We start from the raw sequence: 6,041 nt of genomic DNA on the forward strand, positions 1-6,041 counted from the left end.
TGTCCTTTAAATACCATATCAAAGAGGTTTCTAGAATGTCCTTCTTTCATCTGCGGAATATTGCAAAAAATATAAATATCCTGTCCAGGGGTGATGCTGAAAAACTAGTCCACGCATTTGTTACTTCATGGCTGGACTATTGTAATTCTTTACTATCAGGACGTAACTAATATTTACAAAAAGTAAATAATATTTCTAGTGGTTCCTAGAATTTCTAAAAGAAGCAGATCTTTTAGTTATCAGCTTTCTCTCCTGTGGAACCAACTACCAGTTTTAGTCCATGAGGCAGACACCCTGTCTACTTTTAAGCGTAGGTTTAGAGCTTTCCTTTTTGATAAAACTTATAGTTAGAGTGGCTCATGTTATCCTGAGCTATCTCTATAGTTATGCTGCTATAGGCTTAGACTTCTGGAGGGCATTGGGACCCCTTTTCATCATTCTGCTTCATTCTATCTCTATTATCCCACTCTCCAGAATCTGTTACTTCAGTCTCTAGGCAAGGCAAGGCAGCTTTATTTGTATAGCACATTTCAGCAACAGGGCAATTCAAAGTGCATTACATAAAATCAGTTAAACAAAATAAACGTTAAGCTCTTTCTGCTTTTTTTCATAGTAGCTTTGCCTTGTCTGTACCTGTTTGGCTGTGACACCACCCTAGAGAGAAATATCAGCTGTGCTGCTGCCATCAACACATTTGTTTATAGATTTTGGAGATCTTTTTTTTTTTTGGGACAGTTTACAGTTGTCTTTTGTATCTCTGCTTCTTTTTGTATCTCTGCTTCTGTCTCCTTGAACTCCAGTCTGCCTTGGTGGATGGCCGCTCACACTGAGCCTGGTTCTGCTGGAGGTTTCTTCCTGTTAAAAGGGAGTTTGACCTCTCCGCTGTCGCTACAAGCATGCTTGGTGTGAGGGATTGCCTTCAAGCCAATGAGTCGATGGCATCAACTGGTTTTCCTTAGATAGAAAACTTTGAACCAATTTGACTGTATGATCTGGTGAACTGTAAAGTGCCTTGAGATGACATATGCTGTGAATTGGCATTATATGAATAAACTGAATTAAAATGAACTTAATTGAATTCAAGTGAAGTACTATGTAGTAAAACAAAAAGTCATGGAACACTGCTAAACTTTAAAAAGTATTAGGTAAGGCTACACTGACAGATAACGACACTTTTGCATAAAGCAATTAAACAAGTTATTAAATGTGAAAGATAGTATACTAGTATTTCTTGAAAACGTAGAATATCTAAAAACTTTTTAGGAAGCATCATGAAGTATTTAGAGAGCCTTGCTTTTGCATAAACTATCAATGTTTTTTTACTTTATCTTATCATACAACCAGAGTGTTATATTCTATGACTCGTCACAAGAAAATTATCATTTTCAAGCCCAGCCTAATCTAATCCAGTGAAACACCATGTTCCTTCAGTGTGCTTGGATCAGTAGCCACAACTCTACAAAAAAAATAATAATAACCCCAACAATGTGGCTTACTGGCTAACACAACCAGTGACATGAAGACTATGCCTGCTCTACAGACTTGGTGGAACAACAAACTACTGGAAAAGCTACAAGAAAAATGTCTAAGCAGAACTATTAGCGCTTTCTTATGTTGCAGTGGTCAGTTTCCCACTGACCAAAACAGTATTCGGCATGTGTTTTAATGGATATGTTGACAGTTGAACATCAAAATTAAGTTAAAGCTGGAAGCAGCATTGGGCAGTCCTCGCAGCTCAGCGCCACACAGATTATTACAACCGCGTGAGTCAAGCAACCGCCACCTCCATGCTTCTTCCCAGGCAGCAAAACAAGTTTCACACTTTACCATAAGACGAGCAGGGGACAACCACAGCTTTTGTCTGGAAAGGTTAAAGTAGGGTTAGCAGTCAATATCTGGGACAAATCTCATCTGTCAGATCGAGGGTGTGGCCATCTCAGCTGGTGGGTTTAAAGTGATGACAGTGTAAGTTTAATGACCAAACAGGATTTAGAAAAAACTCATTCATGCATTTATCTTTAATAGAATCAATCACTGCATTGGTGTCTTTGTAAGTGTCCCTAAATGTCCTTCAGACAGTTGTAGTTGATCCAAAAAAGCTTCTGCTTGTGTTTTCACTTGAACTAAGACAGTAGAAAACATTTGCCTGGTTCTGGATTCTTTACATACTGGATCCATATAGCTCAGAAAATATACTTTAGAACTGTATTGTAAATATGTAAACCACTGAGTGAATCATTACATCAATAAATCAGATATTAGTTGTCAATGCATCTACCTCCCAGACCAAGTCTTTCTGTTCAAACCAATGATGTAAACCTAGAAATGGAACCTTATATGGCAAACCCGCATTTATGCTGAACATATTTGGTACAGACCCAAAACACTTGTAAAAGTGTTGAAAACAGAAGTTAATTTAAGTCCAACTTAAAAACCCATTTGTTTAGAACTGCCTTTGAGAATTAATGAATTAATACATTTATTGCTTTGTTGTCCAACAGTTTTATTTGGATTACTACCTGCTTTATCATGTTTTTATCTTGCTTGTATTTTCCTATATATAGTTTATATCTATAGTTTGTATCAGCGCCCCCCAAAACCCGTTAGTAATCAAAAGCGGTATTACACCCTATTCAAAACTAATAAAAAAATCATTAAAAATCCATTGTTTGCCCTAAATTGTGGAAAAAGAATACATCCTGCATATCTAATAATTTTTTTTTTAAATGATTTACTAAATGATTCAAAGAAAGAACAATCTTTAAACCTGAATGCCATATACTGAGGCAGTGGAAATGGCAATAAAATACCTTATACTACCAAGTTGGTGTCATTTAAGTTTTATATGTAAAAGTTATTGCATTTTAAAAATCTTGCTGAGTACTTCAATTTTGAGGCCTGGCCACACCCCTTTAGTATACTCAAAACTCCAAAAAATGATCACTTTAGATCTCACATGCCTTATCTGCATACACACCATGTTTTGAAGCTAATGGCTCAAAATCCCTAGGAGGAGTTAGTTAAAGTTCGACGTCAACAAAATTGAAAAATTGCCAAAAATTGACCTTTGACCCAAAATAGCCGAGCTCCTGTAGGTTTTCCTGTAGAGACTTTTTCTTGACTTGTTTAGATCTACCTACCTGCCTAATTTCAAATTTCTGTGACTTGCAATTTTCCCCATCTCACTTTAGGGGCTAAAGCCCATTTCCGAGGGTTCAGAAAGTGGCTAAAACTTCAAAACTTCATTTTGTCTACATCTAGATTTCTCTTTATGAAAATATTAAAAACTATGAAAAAAGAAACATAGTGATTTCCTACTATAAAAAATCTGATAAACTTATGTTTCTCTTCAAATGTTTAAAAATGTAAGATTAAACTGTCTTATCTATATATTTTAACAGAGGTAACCAGAGGAATATGTTATTTACACATTTTCATCATAACATGCTAGAACACATACAAGTTCTGCTTCTTGTCTTCTCAGTATTTAATATATCACTGATCTTAATGACACTTTGTTTGAAAAAAAATCATTCAAAGGGTAAATTAAAAAACAAACAAACAATATCTTCAGTGATAAGTCACAAAAGTTTCAAATTTCATGTACTGAAAAGTACTGAGTTTTAATAATTATTTGCAAATTGCAAATTTTTTAAATTGTCTAACATTTGTCTAACTTCAAAGTCCTGATCTATAGTTTGAGGATTTGTGGTTCTTGAATTCCATTTTGTGATACAAGGAAAACATTCAAGGATTTACTAAGTAAACAAAATGCTCTTAACAAGTAAAAACATGTTTATTTCAGCACACTGAACGTTGCTTCAAAGAAAGACTCAGACATAAGCAGATAATTTTTTTTAGAACTTCCTGTATGAGAGGAAACTATTAATAGACCGATCACAAGTTCTGTCAACTACCTCCTTCTAAAGCAATACTGAAGGGAGGAAATAAATCTAAGCCCGGCCATGTATTGATTTGGAAACGCTTGTTTCTGAGCTCTATCACAGTTTGTAGTAGGAGCTAATGACAGGGTAGGTTCTGCATTAAAATTAAAGGAACATATTCACTAATATGCATAGGTTATCAGTAAACCCTAAAATTACCAGGACTTAAATTGGGTTGGGCCTCTCTAGTGACACCAGAGCACAAAGACTACAACAAATGGTTACAGAAATACCTGCTAAGTAATTGAGCAAATTTTGAAATTTTGATCTCAATACAGGGGTTTAACACCCATTTAATACTCAACTCACATTAGCATGTAATCCGTTAGAAATAGGAAGGTAGAAGAGAACCTTTTTTAAAAAGACATTAAACTTTGTTCCACTTCTTCCACTGTCTTCACTAACAGTTCAAGACAATCTCCATTCCTAGCAACTGATGGTGCAGTACTGATGAGACCCGTCATTAGATTATGAATTATTGCTTAAACACATTATTGCTTAAATCCCAACTTCCCAGAATTTCCTCTGTTCTGTGTCTCTTTCATGTAATCTTGCTGTCAGTCCGACAGCATCGAGATTGCAGCTTGACTGAAGGACTAAATGAAATGGTAGAATGTAAGCTGAAATCTAATAAAAAAAGAAAGAATACTTCTATATAGCATGTCCAGTAAATGAACAGTGTATAAATCCATGTCTAAAGAATATAAATTGACAATCTACAAAGGGCTGACATGTGAATCTAGCTGATTATCTTTTGTATTTCATGTTAACAGTGAACTATTAGTATGTTCTGTTTAATCAGACTTTCTTTAAAGATGGTATTGATTATCGCTGATCTTATCACTTTATTTGCCTCAACAATTTATAATTGGGAGAAAAGCTTAATAAAGTTTGCAAAAAAAAAAAAAATCATTCTTACTATTTTTCAAGAATTGGTCGGAAATTGGCTAATGAAGAATAAAGAAAAATTTTAAAATAAACCCAAAAACATTAAATAAATATATTGTAAAAAACCCGCTGGAACCAAGAGAACTCTATCAAAACCAGTGGCTTTAAGAAGAGCAACTTTTGCAGAGTCCCTTAGTTTAATAAATGATATGTAGAGACCTATTAGGGGAGCAGAGTGGAAGTATTTTATCTTATGGTGGAAACTTAGGCATGGTTGAGTGTTGCTGGGGATCCAAAACGTTTTTTTGCCTGAGACTCAGTTATTGTGAAACCCATCCTGCTACCCCCCACTTAACGCCTTGCGACCCCTGAGGGGTCCCAACCCCCACTTTGGGACTCTGTGGTGTACAATCGAATTTGTATTGACTTACTAAGAGATGTAAATTGTTCAGGTTTAAACTCGCCAACACCGAAAAAAAAACGATTGTTGATTAGCTGATCTCCAGCACATTTGGGAACAGTGAGTGGGTGAGTTATTTGCCCTAAAGGTTAATTTTGCATTTGGCAGATGTAAACACCAAAACATAAAGGACAAAGTTCCTCCAGCTTTTTCTAAAAAGTTAAATAAAAAGCTATGGACAAAAATAATAATATACATCAAATTATATTTATTATGAAAAACTTAAAACATAATGCTGTGGGGAAACTTGGAGGAATACCTTCTGGAGGCTGCAAAACTTTTAAGACTGAAATGGTTCACCTTTCAGCAAGCAATCCTCCCAAATGTATCAAGAGATAAAATGAACCAGCACATGTTTGAATAGATTTAATTAAGAATATTTGCCATGATTTCAATATAACAAATCAACAGAGCCAAAGTATTTGCAAAAGAAGAATTAAGAGATTAAGAGTTTTTTATACTATTAAAGGTTCAGTAACACATGTATTAGTAACACATTAATAACACATGGCAGCTGCTGACATCAAGTAGCTGTAATAGCTGATAGTGAGTCTTCGTTATCTTATAAGAATGTTAGCGCTCTTTACTTTAATCCAGTAACATAAGGGCAAGTTAAGGCAGGTTTATTTAATAGCACAGTTCAGTGGTTATACAATTCAAGTTCTGTACATAAACAAAGAAAGAAAAATGAAACACACAGAGAAGAGTATACAGTGCAATGGCCTAAATCTAATTAAATATAGTAAGAA

The sequence above is a fragment of the Cyprinodon tularosa genome, unplaced genomic scaffold (assembly GCF_016077235.1).
Source record: "Cyprinodon tularosa strain WSP-4 unplaced genomic scaffold, ASM1607723v1 ctg9, whole genome shotgun sequence".
Classification (NCBI taxonomy): Eukaryota; Metazoa; Chordata; class Actinopteri; order Cyprinodontiformes; family Cyprinodontidae; genus Cyprinodon; species Cyprinodon tularosa.